This window comes from Caretta caretta, chromosome 11 (genome assembly GCF_965140235.1).
Source record: "Caretta caretta isolate rCarCar2 chromosome 11, rCarCar1.hap1, whole genome shotgun sequence".
Lineage (NCBI taxonomy): Eukaryota > Metazoa > Chordata > Testudines > Cheloniidae > Caretta > Caretta caretta.
Window position 1 is genome coordinate 74527320 of NC_134216.1, and position 24628 is coordinate 74551947.

At 46.3% G+C, this 24628-nt stretch overlaps 1 protein-coding gene across 1 annotated transcript in view; it reads right to left on the bottom strand.

Annotated features, from left to right (window-relative positions):
• Positions 1–1265: 1265 nt before the first annotated feature.
• TWIST2 (twist family bHLH transcription factor 2) overlaps positions 1266–24628 on the bottom strand; it is a 72403-nt gene continuing 49040 nt past the window's right edge. Inside the window, exon 2 of the mRNA XM_048869488.2 lies at positions 1266–1992. The gene's annotated coding sequence lies outside the window, so the exon portion shown is untranslated. The remainder of the gene's footprint in view (positions 1993–24628) is intronic.

Genomic DNA, 24628 nt, shown 5'->3' on the forward strand with positions numbered 1-24628 from the left:
AGTTTTTTTCTGCCCCATTGAAATTAAACAAAACTTTTCAGACAATTTTGAAAAATTAAAAAAAAAATTACGGGAAATTCCAGACAAAAAATTTAATATTTTTTGTTTTTTTGTGAAATATACTTTGTGGGGTTTTTTTTAGCAGCCATAACGTGTAGTAGTAACAAGGACCAACATGATAGAACATGGTATGCATTCTGTTGTCCCATCTGACAATAGAGGCTAACAGTACTTTGGATTATGTTGGAACTGCCTGTTTCTTTCACTGGGTCATACTAGACATCCCATTAAAGTTAATGGGACTACCCAGTCTTTGCAGGACAGGGACCTGGGTCTCTGTACAATAATTTAACGTCACAATATTGCTTTTGCAAAAACCACTAACAACTGTGAGCTGATACTGAATTGGAAAATTTGTGACCGACTTGATGAACTAAGCCTCCCTGTAAGCAGTTTAGCTTTGGAGACAACCTGCTACTTACAGAGATGATTATGACGTTCACTGGCAAAACACCACTACTGCCTTAGCCTTCCCAAACACACATAGTTCATGAAGACTTCCAAGGTCTGGGAGATAATCCACTGCTCTGGCAGTTAACAGACCTAGTTTATCTACTGATATGCTTTGTGACCCAGGGCAATTCACTTATCTGTATGTGTTCTGTGTAAGCTCTTTGGGGCAGGGACTTTCACCCACTAAGTACAGCCCCTAGCTGACAGAATCCTCTAGGTACTACCATCATATAGATAGTACACAATAATAAAAGAAGTGCTCATTTTTAGAGAAAGTAATTCAGAAATAGATACACTGTTAAGTGGCATTATATTTTATTTAAGAAAGAATTTGACTTTAATAAAAGTTGCATCAAAGGTATGATTTAAAATCAGTTTAGTTAAACTAGTGCAAACCCCTGGGAGGACACTCTAAAACTGGTTTAAATTTGGCTTATATCCATTTAGCTTAAGTCAGTTAGTAACCAAATATAAGACAGTCTGAAATCAATTAAACATAGAGGTTTGTGCTGGTTTAATTGATTCCAAGGTCAGACAGCACCATTAGATAATCTAATCTGACCTACATAACACAAGACATAGAATTTCACTGTATTACCACTGTAGTAAGCCCTATAACCTGTGAAACTGATTTTAGTGACTGGTGTGGCAGTTTAAATGTAGACAAGGTGAAAGTAACAAATAAAGAACTTAGTGTCCTTTTTGCTTAAGTGTTGGACAGTGAAATCACAAAGTAAATCAAATACCTCCGGTAGCTGCAGGACATCTTTATTTTTAGTGGCAAGAGAAGCAGTATACACAGCCACATTGCAGTCTCTTAGCTTGTTAAAAAATATCTCAATAAATAAAACAAATAAGCAACATATACACTGGAACAGAAAATGAAACATTAACAAAGGGTTGAGCTGTAACAAATCATGGAGCAATTGGAAGAGGTGATGGGTGTATGGAGAGCAGAATCTGTAATCCAGACTTTACTTGAAACAAATCATGCAGGATTTGGGGAGGCCATGATGTTTTTTTTCTGAGCGCCTTGGTCCAGTTTTGATGTTATTGTACAAGAAATCATTTTGAGTTAAAAATATACATTTAAAAAAAAAGAATACAGCAAAGGGAAGATAAAATCCAACCCGAAAGATTTCTCATAAATGTATTCCTGAATTAAGATGTTCAGAAAAAAATAAAATAAAACCAAACACACCCACAAACAAAAACCCAACGACACTACACAATCAACATGGTTTTCTTTTCCTTTCTTTTCTTTCATTCTGGGGCAGTCTCTTGGGGAGAAATGTTGCAAAATTTCAGCCCATTCGCTTCGGTGCTGTTTTTCCACTCAGTCTAAGTGCTCTGCAAGAGTTCAGAGCTAGGGAGGTCTAGAGGGTTCTTTTGGACCAGTTTACTTGAGGTTATTAAGGTTTCAGAGGCTACAAACTTGGATATGTCCCAATTCCACTTCAGTCTCAGACACTGGACAGTCTAGAATAAAAGAGAGAAAAAACAAACATATCATACTGGACATCTTCCTATGCCTGTTCTCTGATAAGCCCTTTTCTCTTACAAATCAAGGCAATGATTCAGGAAAACAAGGCCTAAATCTATTCTTTTTCAGGATTATACTTAAACCTAAACTGACACAGCCTTAATGTTTACTCCCCACCCCACCAGCAGTCTTTTAGGCCTCCATCCATTTTAAAAACAAGTCCATTGATTTCTACATAGGCTTAAAGTGAAGCATGTATTACAGTGCTATCCTGAACAGAGCTGCTTTCATGAATCCAGATTCAAACCACCACAAGCACCCATAGAGGCATGGAAAGCCTTCCAGGTGAGATAGACTTCCTGACATTCAGGGACGGGAACTTTAGGATTAGTTCAGAATTATTTAGCTTAGTGAGGACACAAACAAGAGCTAACATGGTAGAAATAGATGCAGTGATGAATGGTGTAGAGAATGTGATTCAGATGCTCCTGTTTACCTTCTCTCATAACACAACACCCGGAGCCACCTAGAGACATGAAATGATAATACATCTTAAAACTACTGAGAGGAAAAATGTTGGCAGTGAACTCCATCACAGGAGATTTTAAAGGCCAAGAGTTTAGCAGGAGTCAAAAAGAAGGTTAGATGTTTCCACGAATGATGATACTATGATGCGATACTCAGGTGTGCTAATTAGGGTGCATTTTATGCTGGATATAAACTTGCCATAGATTCATAGAAGATTAGGGTTGGAAGGGACCTCAGGAGGTCATCTAGTCCAACCCCCTGCTCAAAGCAGGACCAATCCCAACTAAACCATCCCAGCCAGGGCTTTGTCAAGCTGGGCCTTAAAAACCTCTAAGGATGGCGTTTCCACCACCTCCCTAGGGAACCCATTCCAGTGCTTCACCACCCTCCCAGTGAAATAGTGTTTCCTAAGATCCAACCTAGACCTCCCCCACTGCAACTTGAGACCATTACTCCTTGTTCTGTCATCTGCCACCACTGAGAACAGCCGAGCTCCATCCTCTTTGGAACCCCCTTTCAGGTAGTTGAAGGCTGGTATCATAGAATCATAGAATCATAGAATATAAGGGTTGGAAGGGACCCCGGAAGGTCATCTAGTCCAACCCCCTGCTCAAAGCAGGACCAATTCCCAGTTAAATCATCCCTCAAATCAAATTCCCTCAGTTCCCTCAGCCTCTCCGCATCATTTTTGTGCTCCGGCCCCCTAATCATTTTGTTGCCTTCCACTGGACTCTCTCCAATTTGTCGACATCCTTTCTGCAGTGGGGGGCCCAAAACTGGACGCAATACTCCAGATGTGGCCTCACAAGTGCCAAATAGAGGGGAATAATCACTTCCCTCGATCTGCTGGCAATGCTCCTACTAATGCAGCCCAATATGCTGCTAGCCTTCTTGGCAACAAGGGCACACTGCTGATTCATATCCAGCTTCTCATCCACTGTAACCCCCAGGTCCTTTTCTGCAGAACTGCTGCTTAGCCAGTTAGTCCCCAGCCTGTAGTAGTGCATGGGATTCTTCTGTCCTAAGTGCAGGATTCTGCACTTGTCCTTGTTGAACCTCATCAGATTTCTTTTAGCCCAATCCTCCAATTTGTCTAGGTCACTCTGGACCCTATCCCTACTTCCCAGCGTATCTACCTTTCCCTCCAGCTTAGTGTCATCCATGAACTTGCTGAGGGTGCAATCCATTAATGAAGATGTTGAACAAAACCGGCCCCAGGACCAACATCTGGGACCGACCCCCGGGGCTTGATACCAGCTGCCAACTAGGCATTGAGCCTGTTGATCAGTACCCATTGAACCCGATAAGCTAGCCAGCTTTCTATCCACCTTATAGTCCATTCATCCAATCCATACTTTTTAAACTTTCTGGCAAGAATACCGTAGGAGACCGTATCAAAAGCTTTGCTAAAGTCAAGATATATCACATCCACTGTTTTCCCCATAGCTGAGGATCTGAGCATGGCAATGCAGTTACTTACAAGCAGGGCTAGTGTTATGCTCATAGAACACTGGGGCATTTTATCAACTCCCTAAGAAAAGCACTATGGAATTTTATCATCTGCTAAGAGAAGGACAGAGGGGATCTCAGGTTAATGCCCTTGATAATTGCAGCCCCTTTGTAAGTACCGCGCTGTGCAGCAGAACCAGCACTAGATACGAGCTAGGGCTGTGTGAAAATTTTACACCAAAATTTGAAAACCTCCATGGCTGGGGGTGTTGATGTGAATCTGAAGCTCCAAGCCACTGTCTGGAGTTTATGAACCCATGACAACCAAGCCATCTGACCTGGGTTAACTAAAAACCCTGTGAACCCTAATGGACGAGTTCCTCTCAGCTGTCACGTGACCCCAAGTTGTGGCGCAGAACTTGAACCCACAGCCTTCTGGCCCAGAAGCAAGATTTCTGCTACATGAATGTCCGTGACACCAACATGCACCTGTCAGGATTTATTCCCAGCACATTTAACTCAACCCAAACCCAAACCCAAACCCTTTAATTCCTTAGAAACCTTTTCCAAACAAAGAACTACCCAGGATAGTTTTGCCTGAGAAAGAGACTCAGTGACCCATACCTATTTGAATTACATGTTTAAAGTGAGTGTCACATTATATATTGCATTATGAAATCAAGCCAATGGTGTCTGTGTTACACATATAGTACCTGGCACATCATCATTTTTTTTTTTTTTTGCTATGCGGGCTAGTCAAGGTATAGTTATTTTACTGTACAGAGGCAAAATACCCTCACTTTATCTTGTGCTGATGGTTGCATATTTGGAATGTTAAAGTACAGATGGAATTTTCCCTGTCCCCATTCCCTCACCAGCCTGGAGAATTCAAAGTACCAGAAACCCTGCATGGGACCTGTTAATTAAACAACATGTGAAGATATAATGCTCTGCTCAGGAGAACTTGCCTATTTTATGTTACATTTTAAAGCAAAATAATGTAAAACTGCCTTTGACTTTCATGGGAGTGGGGGTAGGCCAATGCCAAGCACCCACTCACAGTGACTACCTGTTCTCCCTGTACAATGAAGCTGCCCCTGTTGCAAATACACACAGTTACTCCCCACCCTTTGGGGGCAGTAGTCTGGGTGCGTGCCTCAGGCTTCCATGCACTTAGAAAAACAAGGCCACTGATTTCTATGCCACAGCAGGCTGCACAGCTTAAATCTAGTCTGCAGTTCTACAGCCTCTCCAGAGCGTCTTGCGGGATGGCAGCGAAAGGCTTAAATCCAGAGATGGAAGCAGCCCTTTCATCATGCAGCCTGTGCAGGCCTGGGTCTGGGTCCATGCGTCATGTTCCTGGAGCCTAGGGAAGCTGTAGGGCCGATCAGTAATGCGCTGACTGTGTTGTTTAACCTTCACCATTCCAGCCAGTCAGCAAATTTCAGCTAGATGTCCCTGGGCGAATCCAAAGAGCCAGGGCTCTAGGGCCTTTTAAAACACACAGTTAAGCTCATCATTTCAATCCATCTGTGGCCCTTCAGCCTAGCTCCATGGGTCCATCCAACCCACGCCCCGCACAATGTCTCCTAAACACCCTTTCGGCTCAGGTGGTTAAATCTCACCAAGGAGTATTGAGCTCATCTCGCTTCAGCACGACTGGATAACAGGGGCTCTTGTGCCAGCAGACTCCTTCCTGCGCAGGAAGAATAATGAACGTGCTGCTGTTCATTTGCCCAGCCACGGCTTCTCAGACTAGCGAGGCAAGCACTGTAAGCCACGACTGCCCAGGAGACACCCCGCGTAATTTTTTGGCTTTTCATGGAAGACACTGTATCTCCCCTGCGAGGGCTGACTCAGCTCACATATCAAAAATGATATATAATTATTTCCTCTCTCTAAGGAAAGCTTCCATTTAGCCTTTTTAAAAAAGTTATTAATTATCTAATTACACCCACATTCTGTAGAAGAGTTCAGGACTTGACTGACTGCCCAGGGCCACTTAGAAAAGCTTACATGTTGGGTGTGCCCTGACAGAAGTGGCTTGTGTGTGTGAATGTGTGCCAACAGAAGACAGACAAGGCTTTCCTTTGCACTTGTGTTGCTACAGCCCCATTGGTTGGAGAGGGTGGGGGGAATAACGAAGCAGAGGAAGGAGAAAGACACCATGGGATAGTCCTTTGCTTGGGGTGGAGCAAATGTTAAACACTGCACTTCCTTAAATCCCTGTGTCACGTGTCCAGGGAAAATGCTATGGTACTATGTCTAGATGTCATGCAGCACTTAGCATCAGTAGGTCTCAAAGGGCTTTACAAAGGAGGTCTGTATCTTTAACCTCGTTTTACACATGGGGAAACTGAGGCATGGGGAGGGGAAGGTGTCAGGGAGCCCAAGATTAGCCATATACTGGGTGTAGAGATGAAAGGGGTTCAGGCTGATAATGGGGAGGTATAGGCAGCCATACTCTGCTTTCCTGCACAGCATTTGGTGTAGGGGTGGCTGGGGTTGTGGCCAGAATGCTCTCCATTCCAGTTAGTTTGGGCAGTTCAATTTAGCAAGATAGAGGCCATGGGGCTGCTCTAAATTACACCAGGGATTTAAGTCCCCAGCAAGCCCAATATTAGGTGGGTGTAGAGCCACCACTGACCCTGGGTGCCTGTGCTGTGCCTCCTGTATGGTGTAGCACAGAATCTGGCCTGAGGCTGGATAAATCTTGGGAATGGAAGTGAACTGGAACCTGGGGAGTCCTGGGATCTCAGCTGGCTGTCTAGAATTACAGCACGTTGCATCAGTGGATCTCACAGCACTTTAATTGAACATTAATGAACTAAGCCTCTCAACACACCTCTCAGGTAGGTAAGCATTAGACCTGTCTCCCATATGGGGAAACTGAGGCACAAAGGGTGGTGGGGGAAAATGGGCATGTGACAAGCTACCTTGAAGGTGGATTTTGGGGGGCATTGTGCCTCACTTGCTGGCCCTTCACAGACTGGGAATGGAGTGTAGGGCCTGCCGTTCCCTTCTCTCAACAATAATAGAGGAGAGTGTGCACAGGGCTACCAGGCCTCCCCCTTCAGGAGGTGGCTGGAGTGCATTGGGAGAACGGAATTGTGGCAAGGAGGTTGAGGAAAAGGGGTTAGGACCAAGGGTATAGAGCAAGGGACTGGGACTCAAGGTACATGGGTTTAATTCCAGGCTGGGCCACTGGCCTGCTGGGTCACCTGAGACAAGTCACTTCCCTGACCCGTGCCTCAGTTTCCCCATCTGTAAAATGGGGATCATGATGCTGACCTCCTTTGTAAAACCCTTTGAGAGCGCTATGGAAGAAAAGTGCTCTGTAAGAGCTAGGATATCTTGCCACGCATCAGGCTGGATGATACAACTATACAGTCTGTCGGAAAGCAGACCCCCCCAGACACAGTTTTGTTTGAATCTGAGTACTGGGGTGCCACCCCTGCCGTAACCCTGGTATCGGCTTTAATTTACAAGATCTTTCCCTTGACAGTATGACTTCTAATTGGAAAAGGTGAAGAGAAGGGTTACTGGGATGATCCGAGGAATGGAGAACCTACCTTACGAGAGGAGACTCAAAGAGCTTGGCTTGTTTAGTCTAACCAAACAAAGGCTGAGGGGAGATATGCTTGCTCTCTATAAATAAATCAGGGGGATAAATACCGGGGAGGGAGAGGAGTTATTTAAGTTAAGGGTCAGTGAGGATGCAAGAACAAATTGATATAAACTGGCCATCAACAAGTTTAGGTTTGAAATCAGATGAAGGTTTCTAACCATCAGAGGCGTAAAGTTCTGGAACAGCCACCCGAGGTGAGCAGTGGGGCCAAAAAAACAACAACCCCTAACTGGCTTCAAGACTGAGCTTGATAAGTTTATGGAGGGGAAGGTATGATGAGATTGCCTACAATATATGTGGCCCATCTATGACTGCTATTTGCAAATATCTCCATCGGCCAGTGATGGGACACTAGATGGGGAGGGCTCCGAGTTACTGCAGAGAATTCTTTCCAGGTATGTGGCTGGTGGGTCTCGCCCACATGCTCAGGCTCTAACTGATTGCCATATTTGGGGTTGGGAAGGAATTTCCCCCCAGGTCAGATTGGCAGAAATGCAGTGGATTTTTGCCTTCCTCTTCAGCATGGGACACGGGTTCCTTGCTGGTTTGAACTAGAATAAATGGTGGAACTCTACACTATGATTTGAGGACTTCAGTAACTCAGCCAGAGGTGAGGGGCCTATCACAGGAGTGGCTGGGTGAGGTTCTGTGGCCTGCAATATGCAGGAGGTCAGACTAGATGATCATGATTGTCCCTTCTTGCCTTACAGTGTGCAAGACTGTGTAGGGAGACTGGCCTACCTGGCAAACAGCGGCTAGGGTGGGCCCTAGGTATAGGATTTGGTTTCACAGGGCACGGAGTACTTTGGAAAGGGATGAGAGAGAAACTGGACTGATAACGCAGTGACTGTGTGGGCAGATGTGGCAGTTGCTATGCACTTAGCCGTGGCTCACGCACAGGCTATGATAAGAACCATCTTTGTATGGATCACAGGAATAGCCCCTGCTCTTTTCAATACGTGCTGTGAGACCCAGACTTTCACCTGGGGTCAAGTGAAAGGCACCTCTGAGAGATTGCATCTCCCCTCAGCTCTGCATTGGAGTGGCTGCCTTTTTGAATATGCCAGTGGGGAACTTGACCACACAGTCTTCTGGCCCATGGCTACTTATAGAGTGACTGTGGCCCAGATCCTCAAAGGTATTTAGGTGCCTAACTCCCATGGGAGTTAAAGTGCTATACAAACAGGATTCCTCTGGGCCCTATCCCCATGGGAGTTAGGCACCTAAATACCTTTGAGGCTCTGGGCCTGTGACACTGCAGATTATATGGTATGGGTGAGAGGACTTTAAAGCAAAGCCAGGCAGTGCTGGGCCTCGCCATAAGGACAGGATTCACTGCTGGCATAAGTAAGAGCGGCTCAACTGAGGAAGCGGAGCTGTACCCTTACACCAGGGTGGACTATGGCTGTAAAGCAGACAGCTGTGTGGAACCACTAGCTTTCACTCTGGCTCCAGTTAGCTCTCCTCACTGTGGTGTCTGAGCAACTCCCAATGAACTTCACTCTCATCTCAGTGAGGTAGTGAATATTGTTCCCCATTTACAGATGTGGGGCATGGAAGTACAGGGTAGATTAAGTGACTTGCCCAACGTCCCACAAAAAGTCTGTGAGGGAACCAGGAATTGAATATGTAGCTTTTGAATCCCATTCCAGTGCCTTTATATTCATGAACCCATCCCTTGCTGATATAGCTCCATGAGTCCTTGGGAATCTGAGCCATGGTGGAAAGGAGGGAATTCAGCCCTCTGAGTAAAATTACAAAGTTGCTACTGATAGAACGATGGCTACTTCCACCGTGAACCTGCCTTTTAAATTGAAACGATACCTGCTCCCCCCATGGAATCTGATTTGCATTTTCATTAGCATTTCAACAGGAAAATGTTTTAAAAATGTGATTTCCGACCCCCATCCTTCCCACAGCCCCTTGTTTGTTGTTGGGGCGGAAATGTTTTCCACAAGGAGCACCTGGTCAGCATTAGCTACCTATTAATGCTTGCCTTGAAACTTTCCTGGGGGTCTAATTTCAAAGGAATAGGGCAAAACCAGTATGTCGTTCAGAAGAGTGTGCATTTTCGCATGCCTCCAGTGTTATTTATTTATTTGAGACATAAAAGTAACAAAATAGCCCTACTCTCAGGTGCCTGTATCTTCTCTTATATCCTAGACTAAAATGTCATTTTATCTGATGGGTTGGTGATGCTTCCAGAAATAATGATCAACACCACAAGGGAGCAGGTCTGGCTGGCAGCAATAGACCCATATATTCACTGCAATTGTTGTCTCTTTATTCAGAAGTACCTGCAATGTTTTGGTACTGTGTGATATTTTGTTTGTTTGCATGGGTACAAACTCTAGGCAGAATCTAAATGTAAGAAAATAAATCAGTCAGAAGAGGGGAGAGAGATTTACTAGGGATATTCTCAGCTTCCAAACAAAGTGCACCACAACTGACAAAAAGCATTTGTCTGTGATACAGTATATGATGCAGCTACACATTCAAGATATATTTAGTAAGGCCATGGGACTTATATTTAGTAAGGTCCAGGTAACTCCCATGGGGTGTAGGGCCCAGAGGAATCCTGTTTATGTAGCGCTTTAACTTCCAAAAATATTACAGTACCAAAGACACTGGAGGAAGAAGCAGTGATAAACCTTTGTGATAATGCTGTACTTTTCTGTTGTACTGTTACATGCTAAACTCTTTTGAGAAGCTGCTCATCAATATCAAAATGGGAACTCCTGAGTGCTGAGCTATTTTGAAAATCTGGTGCATGGAGACTGGGCTGAGGGGTAGGGAGGGAGACAGGACTAGGAGAAAGACAGGCTGGAGGGAATGGGTAGAAGAAGTCAGGCTTAGGGGAAAGAGGAACAGAAGAACCTGTAGCTACTAGAGCACTCTGCCCTCAAGACCTGGAATGGAACCACGATTTCTGAGTCTCACCATTCCTCCACCGTCAATAACACTGTCTGAAACCCACTGGCAAAGTGTGTGTGTCATGGCCCTACAGTGGCTGGTCCCTATAACAATAATAATAATACCTAGTTTTTATATAGTGCTTTTCATTCACAGACCTCACACTGCTTTATGAAGGAGTTTTGTTATTCAGAAGATGACAACCTATTACTGCTGTCAGTTACTTAATTGGTTCAAGGGGCAGAGGCCTGTGCTGGAATCTAAAGAGTCCAACCCTGCTGATGACCCATGTGGGTGTTAATGTGATTCCACATGAGGGAATTTCTGTATTTTCAGTTTGCTTTTTAAATTACCTAGGAAATTATATACAAAAAATACATTAAAGGAACATTAGGGAGGTTGAAAATTTAAGCACTCAAAAGTTAGGAAATACCAGAATTTTTGCTTATGAAACCTTAATTGAGCCCCTTTGTGGGTACGCAGTATGATACAATCTTTCGTTACATGATCACATGCTATTTTTTTCTCCACTGGAGTCCTGTCTCATTCAGTGCACGGGATGGACCTGCTCAGGAGATGAATCAGAGTTTTGTCTGTCAGCCCCCAACCTCATGTGCTGCTGTAGTTGGAAGGTGTGCAGTGAGTGAGGAAGGGGATTACAGGAAAAGGAAGCATGGTTTTGTGGTTAAGGCGGTTGAAAGCTGCCCTGGAGAACTGGATTCTACCTCTGCCACTGAGTTGCTGGGTGTGGCTGGATAAGTTGCTTAAACCAAATTTTTAACAGGTGGCCACTAACTGTGTTTCTCATTTTCTGGGTATCCAACTTCAGACTCTGTGGGGCTTATTTGCAGATGTGCTGAGCACTCACAGCTACAAGTGAAGTCAATGGGAGCTGTGAATTGGACGCACAAATTGCTATGTAATGATAAGTGTTCTGAAAAAACAGGTCCTAAATGTCTCAAATCGGCATCCAAAATTAGTGGATACTTTTGACCTTCGTCTCTCTGGGTCTGTCTACAATGCAATTAAAAAGTCATGGCTGGCCTGTGCCAGCTGACTCGGGCTCATGGGACTTGGGCTTGCGGGGCTGTTTCATTGCACTGTAGACTGCTGGGCTTGGGCTGGAGCCTGCTGGTCTCTAGGACCCTGTGAAGTGGGATAGTCCCAGACATAGGCATTGACTCTGAGGTGCTCTCAGGCTGGAGCACCCTTGGAAAAAATAGCACCCACCACCCACCAATCAGCTGTTTGTCAGTGGGCAGGGGCTGCTGGGGGGAGGAGGCAGAGCGGGGCTGGGCCGGGCCAGGAAGAGGTGGATTGAGGGGAGGGTCTGGGGGAAGGGGGAAGAACGGAACAGGAAGAGGATGAGTGAGGGAGGGGCCTTGCGGGAAGGGGAGGAGTGGGGGCAGGGTCTCAGGGTGGAGCAGGGGTGGAGCACCCAACAGGAAAAATGAAAGTCAGTGGCTGTGGTCCCAGAGCTCAGAGTGCAGCCTGAGACCAGAAATCTACACTGCAATGAAACAGCCCTGCAGCCCAAGTCCCATGAGCCTGAGTCAGCTGGCATGGGCCAGCAGCAGATTTTTAATTGCAGTGTAGACATACCCTCGGTGTCTCAGTTCCCCATCTGTAAAATGGGGATAATGTTAACCGGTCATCTCCCCAGGGTGTTGTAATATAAATTCATTCATGCTTGTGAACCACTCAGATACTACAGTGAGGAGCATAGAAAAGCACATAGGGAAAGTAATAATTCTGTCTTCAGAGCAGGGTTTGAATAGTATGCAGTAAATAAGGCCTAGGGCGGAACACTGAACAATGAGGATAAAACACAATATTGAATGGGTGCTCATTCTGAGCACTGTCCACCATGGGCACTGAAAGAGGCAGGGGTGTTGTGGGAAAACAGTATGTGATCATGTAATTAAAGACTGCCTCATACTGCAAATACACTCGGGGGCTGAATTAAGGATGGGCAAGCCCCCTTAATCCTGGTATTTCCTACTCTTTTTGCCCTCAACACTTTTTAACAGTTTTTGTGTGTAGCAGAACTATAGGCCGGTATAATCTGTGAAACGCTATAGGGCCAAATTGTCAACTGGTGTAAATCGGCATAGTCAAGATTCAGAGTCTTGAGTATTTTCAGCATTTTCTATAGGACTTTGTTTAATTCCTATAGACTCTTACTGGTGTCATCGAGTTACACCAACTTTTCTGTGTTTTCTCCCACACCTTTCACCTACTTGCACAAGGCACTGCTACACATTTATTATCCTTTTATCCTGAGAAAGGCACTCTTCAAAGCCTGTCAAGGGATTCAGCTGGTGGCTGCTTTTGAGGTACTCATCTGCTCCCTTCCTGAGTGCATCGCTTACACAGCTTCCCTAACTCCTACTAGCCCAGGGAAAACCAGCAGACACTGATCTTATGTGTGGCAAATGCAGAGTAACAAGAACTGGTATCAGCTGACTACTGTTTCAGCATAGCCTCTCTGAAATAGCAGTACAAGTGTGTATTGCCTTCAGAAACTCTGAACAGTTTGCTGCTTCATGGTGCTTACCAAGTTCATTGTAAACCGATCCATCCAGCTATTTAACTTAGGGTTTTATGCTGCTGCTCATCACCGTGTTATCTAAGCATCTTCCATGTCAAATCAATAGCAATAGAGAAGTCCTAGTGGACAGCTTGGAATCACTGGCAAATCTTCCTTTTCAGGGTCAAAACTTTGCTTGTGCAGGGTCTGAATGAGCTCTCCCCTGACATCTAGTAATGAGTGGGGGAAGAGGACTTCAGGAGCCAACCTTGTTTGCATGGACATACCCACCTTGCCTAGGTGCTCAGCATGATGGGAATGCTTTGCCCAAATGATCGTTTTTGGCTGGTGTTGGATCACAAGTCACTTTGTTATTAGGGGCAGAGGTAATAAAGGGTTGTTATCCTTGTTGTGTGAATGAGTGGCAGCACAACTGTGCTTGGCAGGCCTGCACTGAGGGGCTCACCCTCACTTAAATTGCACTTGCTAGGCTAGGGGCTGGGGTGCCAAAGCCCAGTGACGTTGAGAGAGAGGTATTTGTGTTTGGGATGCCATGAAAGGTTGCAGATGTGATTTGTTGTTTACTGTCTTTGTCATATAATAGTAGAGCTGATTAAGACTCAACTGAGAGTTTTTTGTTGCAGGTTAGTAGGGCTGATATTACTGAGAACCAGGTTTAAGCCTTAGACCTGCTTTGGAGCAGTGTCTCTGATAGTAAAGACTGTCTAGTGTGCCCTAGGAGTGGGGCTCCCCCACTAAGGGTTGAAATTGCTGAGAGCTGTGTTCAGGGGTGGGGTCTCAAGACATCCTAGAGGAGGTGGAGAAGCTGATGGCGAAGTGAGTGCCTGTACAGCAGAGTGAGGAAGGTGCCTTTCCTGCCCCAGCCAGGGTGGGAGATGAACTCATGGAGATGCACCTGTGAACTCTGGGTCTTCACTGACTAAGGGCAACAACTGTGAATGAGGTGTGGTGGAGGGAGAAGAGGGGGGCTTGTTAAAGGAACTTTTGGTTGTTGGTCTGTGGCAAAAGGACACTGTCTAATGTACTCTGGGGTGAGTGTTTTTATGTGATTTTATGCTTATGAATCCTGCTTGTGATGTTTTCCCAAGTTAATGCTGGGTTCCTTTCTCCCTTTTTATTAAATGGTTCTTTTCTACACTCAGACTCTGTGCTTGCGAGAGGGGAAGTATTGCTTCTCAGAGGTGCCCAGGAGGTGGTGTGTAATTCTCCCAGGTTACTGGGTGGAGGCTTGAGCTGGTTCTGTGTTGCATTGTTGATATTAAACCCAGCCCTTGCTGTTGACTCCAACTGATGGAAGGGTTACACTAAGATGTTTTAATAGAAGGATGAATGGTTAAAATGCAGGGTGAGGTTAAAGTGCAGAGTGGGCAGTTTGCAGATCTCAGTACTCTTTGATTTCCTTTCTGATCTTGGGCAAATTGCTTAGGCCCAGACCCTCAGAGGTACTTAGGAGCTTTATTCCCATTTCGGTAATGGGAGTCAGGTGCCTAAATACCTTTTGAGAATTTGGGCCTTAGCATCTCTGGACCTCCGTTATAATACTTCTCTAGCTCTCTCAGCAATTTGAAAGGCTTAATGATCAGAAGGTATTTTGTGATCTGCTGCTGGGAGACACTATAAAAGGACACTGTATGGGCACTGAAACGCTCTATTATATTTTCTAAGGTGAGAAGGGACCACTAGATCATGCAATCTAACCTTCTGGCCACCAATATCACCCAGCACCCACCCACTGAACCCAGTCAACATACAGGATACAATTATGGTAAATCTACAGCCTGCAATGCTTCATTTAAAGCGCTACCAAAAACAGCTTCTCGTCATTGCTAGTAGGTTGTAGCTTGTGCCACACAAGACTATTCTGAAGTTCCCCTTTCACTTGGTGCCTCTTAATACTTTGTAGTACATCAGTGGAACCTGACTTACAATGTGGCCGCAACAGCAGACACTTGGTAAAAGGAAATTTGCCCAAAGCCCCATGGTGCTTGCTGTACAGGGTGAAGTTGGCATTGGTTGAAATCAAACTGTGAAGACCTGGAATTAATATGAATAGTTTAACACTGCGCTTTTTATTTCTTTAGGCATTTCAGAAAATGCTTCGTTACTTGTGGGGCCAGGTCTCTAGCTGGCGTAATCAGCCTCAGTAGTGTTATAATGATTTATACAAGCTGAAGCTCGAAGCCCAGATCTGCAAAGGTAGTTAGGCCCTTTAATGGTGCCTAGTTTATTGAGATAATTTCCCATCAAGGCTCACACTTCGCGTCTCTGAATGAAGGTGAGAGGAGATCACCTTCCGTCAGAGAATCAGTCAGACAGGAAGGGAAAGTAAGTGATAGCATGGCACTATTACAACAGCCTTGCTTCTTCCACTCCTCCTCCCTGCTAACACCTTACCCGCTGAAATCAGAGGGGCTGCTGGGGCAGGGAGGTACTACTGTGCAAATTAATGCAGCAGGATCAGGCCTTTACTGAGATGTAACTTGGTTGCATGGGACTAGATTTGTGGCAAAGCCCTGAGCGCAGGGCAACACATAGCTTTGCCAGGAGAGAATTGTACCTCCTTGCTCCAGGCAGAAGGGGTGGTAATTTACTGGTCTCTATCAGCAGTAAATTACTGTGTGCAGTGTTGTAGTAGCCTTGTCAGTCCTGGGATATTAGAGAGACAAGGTGGGTGAGGTAATATCTTGTATTGGACCAACGTCTGTTGGTGCGAGAGACAAGCTTTCAAGCCACACGGAGGTCTTCAGGTCTGGGGAAGATCTGTGATGCTCAGAGTACCTTTCCCAGACCTGACAACCCCTCCACACCTCTGTAGCCTGAGCTAAACAGGCAGGCTCTGGAACTATGCGCTGTAATAGCCTCATCTCCCCTGTGGAAGGAGGCCTCAGAACACCAGGAGCCATGGGTTAAAGTGACACCACAGACTCCCCTTGTTCCCCTTCTACCAGTTTGAGTGGATAGCAGATATGCAGCTCCCACTTACCCCTGTGTTCCTGGATCTGAGCTCTGGGTAGCCCCTGAGGGATCTTATTCCCCCTTACTTACACTCGTGTGGCATTGTGCAGTCCAGGGAAAACACTAACTTTTGACTTGCATACAGCCTCCCTAAGGCCTGGATCCTGCAAAGAGACAGCACCCGTAGGTCCGTGGTTGTGAGCTAGCCTTCTCCCCCTTCGTCAGTCAGCGCTATAGCTTTTGTTTTCCGAGTGGGAGCAGCTCTCAGGCCTCATGCTGCCTAAGTGACAGCCCCTGGGAGAGGAGGAGCAACAGGCAACAAACTGGGGCACCTCTGCTTTGTATTTCTCCGAACCAGCTGCTCACAACTGCAGCAGATGTTATTGATTTTTGCAGCCACCGAGAAGTTTATCGTCTGTTTCCTCCCCCTGCCCTTAATCTTGGGGAAGTAAAATACTATGCAGGTTAGAGGAAGAAACCCCCTGTGCTTCACCATTGGTGAGAGAAGCCAGAGAGGAGTTCCCATTCTGTCTAGCGGCAGCCCTGTGACTGGGAGCAATGGAAATCAGAGCATTTACCTTTGAGGCTACTCTGAAGGGATGTGGTTTCTGACCAAACATCCTTCATTGCCAGATTGTATTTGACTTAAAACAATAACAGAGTTCCCATTACATACATTGCAGAGCGTATTTTGAACCGAACCGCATCTGCTGCTGTCTATATGGGAGCGGTCACAGAAATCCACAGGTGCAGAAAGTCTATGCTTCCTTTAAGGGATAAACAGAGAGGTGGCAAAGTTTGCAGATGATACTAAACTGCTCAAGATAGTTAAGACCAAAGCAGACTTGTGAAGAACTTCAAAAAGATCTCACAAAACTAAGTGATTGGGCAACAAAATGACAAATGAAATTTAATGTGGATAAATGTAAAGTAATGCACATTGGAAAAAATAACCCCAAATTATATATGCAGTATGTTGGGGGCTAATTGAGTTACAACTAATCAGGAGAAAGATGTTGGAGTCATCGTGGACAGTTCTCTGAAGACGTCCACGCAGTGTGCAGCGGCAGTCAAAAAAGCAAACAGGATGTTAGAAATCATTTAAAAAGGGATAGAGAATAAGACAGAGAATATCTTATTGCCCTTATATAAATCCATGGTATGCCCACATCTTCAATACTGCGTACAGATGTGGTCCCCTCATCTCAAAAAAGATATGTTGGCATTGGAAAAGGTTCAGAAAAGGGCAACTAAAATGATTAGGGGTTTGGAACGGGTCCCATATGAGGAGAGATTAAAGAGGCTAGGACTTTTCAGCTTGGAAAAGAGGAGACTAAGGGGGGAGATGATAGAGGTATATAAAATCATGAGTGGAGTGGAGAAAGTGAATAAGGAAAAGTTACTTACTTGTTCCCATAATATAAGAACTAGGAGCCACCAAATGAAATTAATGGGTAGCAGATTTAAAACAAATAAAAGGAAGTTCTTCTTCACTCAGCGCACAGTCAAGCTGTGGAACTCCTTGCCTGAGGAGGTTGTGAAGGCTAGGACTATAACAGGGTTTAAAAGAGAACTGAATAAATTCATGGAGGTTAAGTCCATGAATGGCTATTAGCCAGGATGGGTAAGGAATGGTGTCCCTAGCCTCTGTTTGTCAGAGGGTGGAGATGGATGGCACGAGAGAGATCACTAGATCATTACCTGTTAGGTTCACTCCCTCTGGGGCACCTGGCATTGGCACTGTCGGTAGACAGGATACTGGGCTGGATGGACCTTTGGTCTGACCCAGTATGGCCTTTCTTATGTTCTTAAGGTGTTGCTGCAGATTTTGCTGCATCCTGCAGAATCTAAGCTGTTGTTTTGTGTTTCCCTCCTTTGTACGTTTCCCTTCTCAGACCGCCTCTGCTCTGGAAGTCTCCTGATGCTATTCATTTTAGTGGTATCTTTACTTCAAAGCTAATTTTTGACTAACTCTGGGACTTGGAACAGAGAGCTATATTTTCAGCCGCTAGTCTAACTTTTGAGTGACAGAGCTGCCTGTTGATTAGATAGGATGTTGGCATCCCACAAAAGCACCACCCAAAAAAATAAATAAAAAAAATCAATACTATTCATATGAATGTTTTCCGTTTGCCCTAAAACCATCTTCCTCCCCCTGAAACAAAACACATGTGGAAGAAATGAATATTAAAAAAATAAATGGCAAGGGGGAAAAAAAGAGAGAGAGCCACAATCAGCCAGAATCAAATCTCCCCAGCCCACAGTGAAAACCCATAAATAAAAGGGAAACAAAAATCCCAAAGGGAGAAAAGCAGGAGAAACCCAAGACAACAAGGTGGTCAGATTATCTTTGTAATTATCATCATAGTCCCTAGAGGGTCCCATTGCGCCAGGTGCTATAGAAACAGGATTTCCCAGGGCCCCACCCCCATGCTATCTCCCTGGTGTGGGATTTGCTGAGAGCTACTTGCTCAGGCAGTAGCATGAGGTCCATTTTGCCACCCAGGAAAAGCAGCAAGGCCACTTCCACTCATGAGCAGCAAGGGGCCACTCCTCTGCTAGACACACTCCAGAGCAGTGGGTCCTGGAGGTAACATCTTGGTGAAATGAATGAGGAAGTTCAGTTGTGTCTCAGGCTCTCAGCAGACTCAGGCAGGCAGCACTGCAGCAGCTATGCTCAGGTAACATTTTTGGGCATTAACTATGAGAGCTAGAGACTTAGGCCCAGATTCTCAAAGGTATTTAGGTGCCTAGCTGTGAATAGGGAAGTGTTATTGACCCTTTTCCACAATGCTAAAATGAAATTAACAGGCAGCAGGTTTAATACAAACAAGAGGCAATACTTTTTTCACACAACGCACAATTAACCTTGGGCCTTAGGCACAGGCCGATAGAGCCTATCCCTTAAGCTATTCCTGCTCCCAGGTGCTGCTGTCTCCCCCAAAGCACCATGTAGGGGCATGAGAAGGGCCAGTGGCTCTCCCCATCCTGCAATAGCATGAAGAAGAGCATTGCTGCCAGAAGAGAGGGGCAGCTCAGGGCACAAGAGAGCACCAGGTCCAGGAACCATTAGGAATATAAGAGCAAAGTCCCACAGCACGAACCACAGACCATTACAGAACTAATGTCCCACCTTCTAGGGACTGGACTGAGATGATGTGTGACTGTGGGATGCTCCCCAGCTTCACAGGGCACCCATGGCTGCTGTTCTATGCTGCACTGGCCAGACCCCAAGCTAGCATACTGCCCACCTCACAGTCACCCAGCAGAGACTCCATCTGCTCCCTCCTGCTGCCTGCATGGATACTGGACATGCAGCCCCGCTCTCCTCCCCACACCTGGACTCGCAGTACAGGTAATGATGCATGGCTATCTGGAGGCTGGGGCCATCTTATCTCCATGGCCCGACTGCCCAGGGCTCAGTCAGAATGGAGATCTAAGGGGTGAGGGCAAAATCCTCCCTTCAGATCTATGTGGAAATAACTCAGTTTTTGTTAACTGGTCCCCTCTGTCACCCTTGCCTGTATAACCCGTGTACATTACGTATGTCCGATCCACGGGGGATATACAGCCGTCACTGCTGGACTGAACCTCTTCAGCTCAAGCTGTAGCAACTCTAGCTTGATCTCTGGGGGTCTCCAGTTCCTTCCCTGCTGGTGGACAGCACATAAGTGTGTGAATGGGGGGTGATTCAAGTGATTGGGTGCCTCAGATATCCAGGATGAGCTTTCTGTGGCTAACCCAGAGGCTATTTGTCCCACAGCTCTCACATTGGCTTTTTAGTTGTAGCTGCATGTGCTTGTACCTCTGGAAACCCCTGGGTCAGTCCTTGGCGTGGTGGCCAAAATGGCGGGCAGCAAACCTGGCGGCTGTGGCGATGGTTGCTTTAGCTAGGCATATTGTACAGTGCAGGGTTGCACAAGAGTTTCCATCCTAACTCTGTGCCTTCATCTGCTTATCATCATTTGGTGAGACGTGCTATCTTTGGGCTGGAATGTTCCATGCCTGAAGGTGATTTGTTTTTGTTTTTAAAGTCTGAGCCAGCTGTTTTTGAGCACGAGGGGAGTGGAAAGCACACTTTATCCTCAAATGTTCCTTCCAACCATGTTTTGAACATCCTTAGGGCTGCCATGGCTGGGAACTGAAAGCTGCAACTAAGTAAGGAAATAGCCCATTCTGAGGTGCAGGGTATGACCTAGTATGGGAGGAAATTGATTTTGTTTTGACCTCCTTATGAACCTTCCACAGTCCTGCTTCTGAACGGGCCCAGTAGCTCTTTTTCATTAAGACTCTGAAGGGGGCACACAAAGAGGGCAGCATGTGGTGCTATTTTGTATCTGAGCTGGCACTGCCATAGCCAGTCAAACACTGCTGCTGTGACTTAGAAGGGCCATTGGAGGCTGGGGGAATGGGTTTCTCAACACCCGGTAAGGTGAGTTGGGAGCTGAGAAAGAGTTTCTGTCGGCAGCTGCTAAAATGAGCCAGAGTGGGACTCACTCCTATGCCCTTTAGAATGTGGTGGGTGAGGCTGGCTGTGGGTGCATTGTAGGTGTGCACTCATCTCTGTAACATGGGATTAGGCAAAGTGTGTACAGCCCCCGTGGTTTCTGGAAGCTGGGAAGAGATGAAGGAGGAAGTTTACAGGAGAAACACTTCATTAGAACAGGGCTATCCCTACACAGCAACTGGGAGGGCTCAAGATGGCATGCTATTGTTTGCAGGCTAGTGTGAGTCTCTCTACCGAGGCTTTGAGGCTCTTTTCCAGCTGCATTCTCTAAGAGCCCCACAACTGGGGATGCCCATCCTGCCTTCCTCAGCTGCAGAGCACCTCATGTTTTCAGAGAAGAGAATCTCCCCGGTGGAGCTTCTTAAGGTCCCAGGTCAGCGAAGGTCGTACACACATACCTAACATTCAGTATGTGCATAGTCCCACTGATGTGCTTAAAATTAAGCAGGTGCTTAGCTGCCTTGCTGAATCCAGCCTTAAATCTCCCGCAGAGGGTTCCCTCCTTCCAAAGGGTGCATGAGTGGTGTTCTGGTGACGTTGAGGCAAACAGATCTGGACTGGAATCTCATGCTACTTGCTGGGTTTAGGGTACGTTCCAAGTTTCCTCACAGGATGGGAAAAGCATTTCCCACCTACCTCTATCCAAAATGTTTGCATAGCTCCTGATACACAAACACAATATATATGTGTGTGCGCGTGCTGGGATATGTACACAACGCTATCCACACAGAGCACACTCCGTTAGCTGTCTCAGCATTTACTAGCTGCCTGCCTCATGCTTTCAGAGTTCTTTGTGTTCAGGTTAGCCTCGAAGAGCAGTGTTTCTTAATTCTCATGAAAGAGTCAAGGTAGGTAGTATATAACAAATCCGCGTGTGCAGACAACAGACACACTTACTGTATAAATCACATGTGCATCTGAGATCTGGAACCATTTGTCCTGCTGCTCCCAAACCACTGGTCTCTACAGAAAACTCCCATATCTCATAGCAGTAGCAACTATTGAACCCCATTGCGGGCTAGCCACTAGAAGGCAATATCACACTGGCATGCGCATAGTAAAGGCAGTATGTTATAGTAGGAGAAAACGAATGAGGAACAAATTTAGGGTAGCCATATGCATTTAACCCCTGGAGCATTTCAGAAAGGGAATGTCTACTGTTTGTTGGTAGCTCTCTGGGTTACGCACAGCATGAAGGGGGAATGAGAGAATGATGAGGAGCAAAAAATTGATATCTCCCTTGTGTCCTTGCACATGTGTATTTTGCAGGCAAGCAGATAATTTTGTGTATAGGCAAACTTGTTATTCAGATTACAGTTATACCCAATGGCCCCATCACTCTAGGCACTGTGCAGACACATAGTGAGAGACAGTCACTACCCCAAAAAGCTTATGGTCTCGACAGATAAAGGTGGAAGGGGAAACTGAGGCACAGAAGGATCACACAGGGGAGCCAGGAACAGAATCCAGGTCTTCTGATTTCTAGGTAGTTCCCTGTTCCCTGGACCTAAGAAGAGGTAATTATATATAATACCTAGCTTCTATATAGCATTTTCATCAGTAGATCTCAAAGCACTTTACAAAGGAGGTCCATTTTACAGATGGGGAAACTGAGGCACTGGGAGATGAAGTGACCTGCCAATGGTCACCAAGCAAACCAGTAGCAGAGATGGGCATAGACCCCAGGTCTACTGAATGGTGGCCCAGTGCTCTTTCCACTAGATTACACTGCCTCCTGTGTGCATGCGTGTACACAATTATCCAGTTTTCATGCCCATTTTCCCTTACTCATTTGCCCACATGCGCATTATGTTGCAGGCGCAATTTGGGCACCTGCTTATTTAAAAATGTGGTCCTAGCTGGACAGAAAGTAGCTGAGCAGCAGCTCCAAAAGCAGAGCCACTTTTTCTACGCTTGCCTAAAGGCCCAGCGTTTGCCTGCGAGGCTGCAGGCGTGAGGAAGTAAGTGGAGAAAGGAATTCAGATAATCATAAAAATGAGGAAAAAAGAGACCAAATCAGATCCAATGCCATGATTGAAGATAGACTGAAAACAGATACCCCTTGCTCATGTTTTTCTGCCTCCATTGGTATGAACCCTTATCAACCGTCCACTACTGAAGTCTTGCAGATGAAAAAAAGCAAGCCACAAGTATGCGCCTCTTACAGCTGGGAAACCATTAAAAACATATACCCTTCCAGCCTCTGATTCCCGCACAGTGATCCCTTTGCACTATCACCAGATTCTCCCCTGCTCCCTTGGTCTGCTCCAAACATTCTTTGCAGACAAGAATAAATCCTATAATCTTAATTTACCTCAGGCATTTCAGATCTTGGAGGATTTATCTGCCCCCGTTCAGGGGCAATGGAAAAATCTCCTCAGCGTGTGTCATCAGGCTCTCCTGCAGGCTGCGCTCCCATTAATGGGACCAGATAATGTACGACTCAGAGGCAGCTTACAGTCAGGGACAGAAGAGTCCACTCCCCCTGCGCTAGATGTAAGCCCCATGGTTCTCCCCCCACCCATGCCTGCTTCCGCTCCTGTTCACTGTCAAGAAAAGCTGATTTCAGTTAAATGTTGCCCACTGGGGCGGGAGGTGGGCTCACCCAGGCCTAACTGGGGGGGAGGGATAGCTCAGTGGTTTGAGCATTGGCCTGCTAAACCCAGAATTGTGAGTTCAATCCTTGAGGGGGCCATTTAGGGATCTGGGGCAAACACTGGGGACTGGTCCTGCTTTGAGCAGGGGGTTGGACTAGATGACATTCTGAGGGCCCTTCCAACTCTGATATTTTATGATTCTGTGAACTGCCCTGGAAAAACAGGAATGACAAATAGCCCTTTTAAAAACCCCAACTCCTTTGCCCATGGAAAAATCATGATTCTTCCTCAGCCCACCGCTCATCTTAGAGCAGTGACTTGTGGCAGGACTTCCTATGGGAAACACACCCCCAGCCAGAAAGGTCACCCTGAGCCAATTTTGTTTCTGCTGGGTCTTTTAGCAGTGAGCATTTCCCCTCTCCTTCATCCAGGGTCTGTCTCTTCTTGCTGTTCTTTTTCTGCCTTTCCCCGTTCCTTTGCTTCTTCCCCTCTTTGACTTGTTTGGTCTGGTTTACCTTTGCAGCCCGGCCCCTTTCGCACCCCTCTTGCAGTGTAAAGTGGGCACAGATGACATGGAGACTTGCTTTAAGATTCCTTCATGGAGCAGAATAAATGGGATCTTAGTGTTAATAGAAATCAGGGCCTGTGAATCCTAAGTATTAGATATACACATATGCCCAGAGGTGAAAGTAAGCTGGTCCGGTACAGTGTACCAGCAAGAGCCAGTAAGCCATGACGGACCAGACCGGCTTCCCCAGGCTGGCGCTTTAAAGTGTCCGGGGCTCCAGCCGCTGCGGGGAGCCCCGGGCCCTTTAAAGCATCACCCGAGACCTGCTGCTGGAGCCCTGGGGTAGTGGCGGCAGGGCTCCGGTGGTGATTTAAAGGGCCTGGAGGGCCGCTGTGGTAGCGGCGGCCAGAGCTTGGGGCCCTTTAAATCGCCCCTGAGCCCTGGGGCTCCCAGCTGCTTCTGCAGCTGGGAGCTCCGGTGGTGATTTAAAGGTCCCGGGGCTCCCAGCCGCAGCCGGAACCCTGGGGACTTTAAATCTTGATTTAAAGGGCCCGGGTATTTAAAGGTCCCGCCTCTTCCGTTTGAGGCCACGCCCCCTGCTCAGGACTCCAGAGAACTGGTAAGTCCTTTAAGTTGCTTTCAACCCTGCATATGCCTCAGTCTGTGGCACAAAAGCCCAACTTAGCGGTGGCCGCATTACCGTCATGGCTTTGCTGTTAGTGTGGAGGCAGGTTGGCCCTAACAAATGCTGAAAGGAGAGGTGGTGAAACCCTGCTTAAGGCTGTCTGAAGTACCATGGGGCCAGGCAAGTTCACACCACCCCTTACCAATGGATGTGCCTTTGTGATGGCCCCTATCTTGGCTGACACACCAGAGGCCACCACAGCTGACAAAGCACCAGCTGCTACTGCTTGAGTTAAAGCACAGTAACACACTCACAACTGCAGAGTGGGCATAGAGGGTAGCAAACGCTCACCGGTGGGTTACACCTTAATG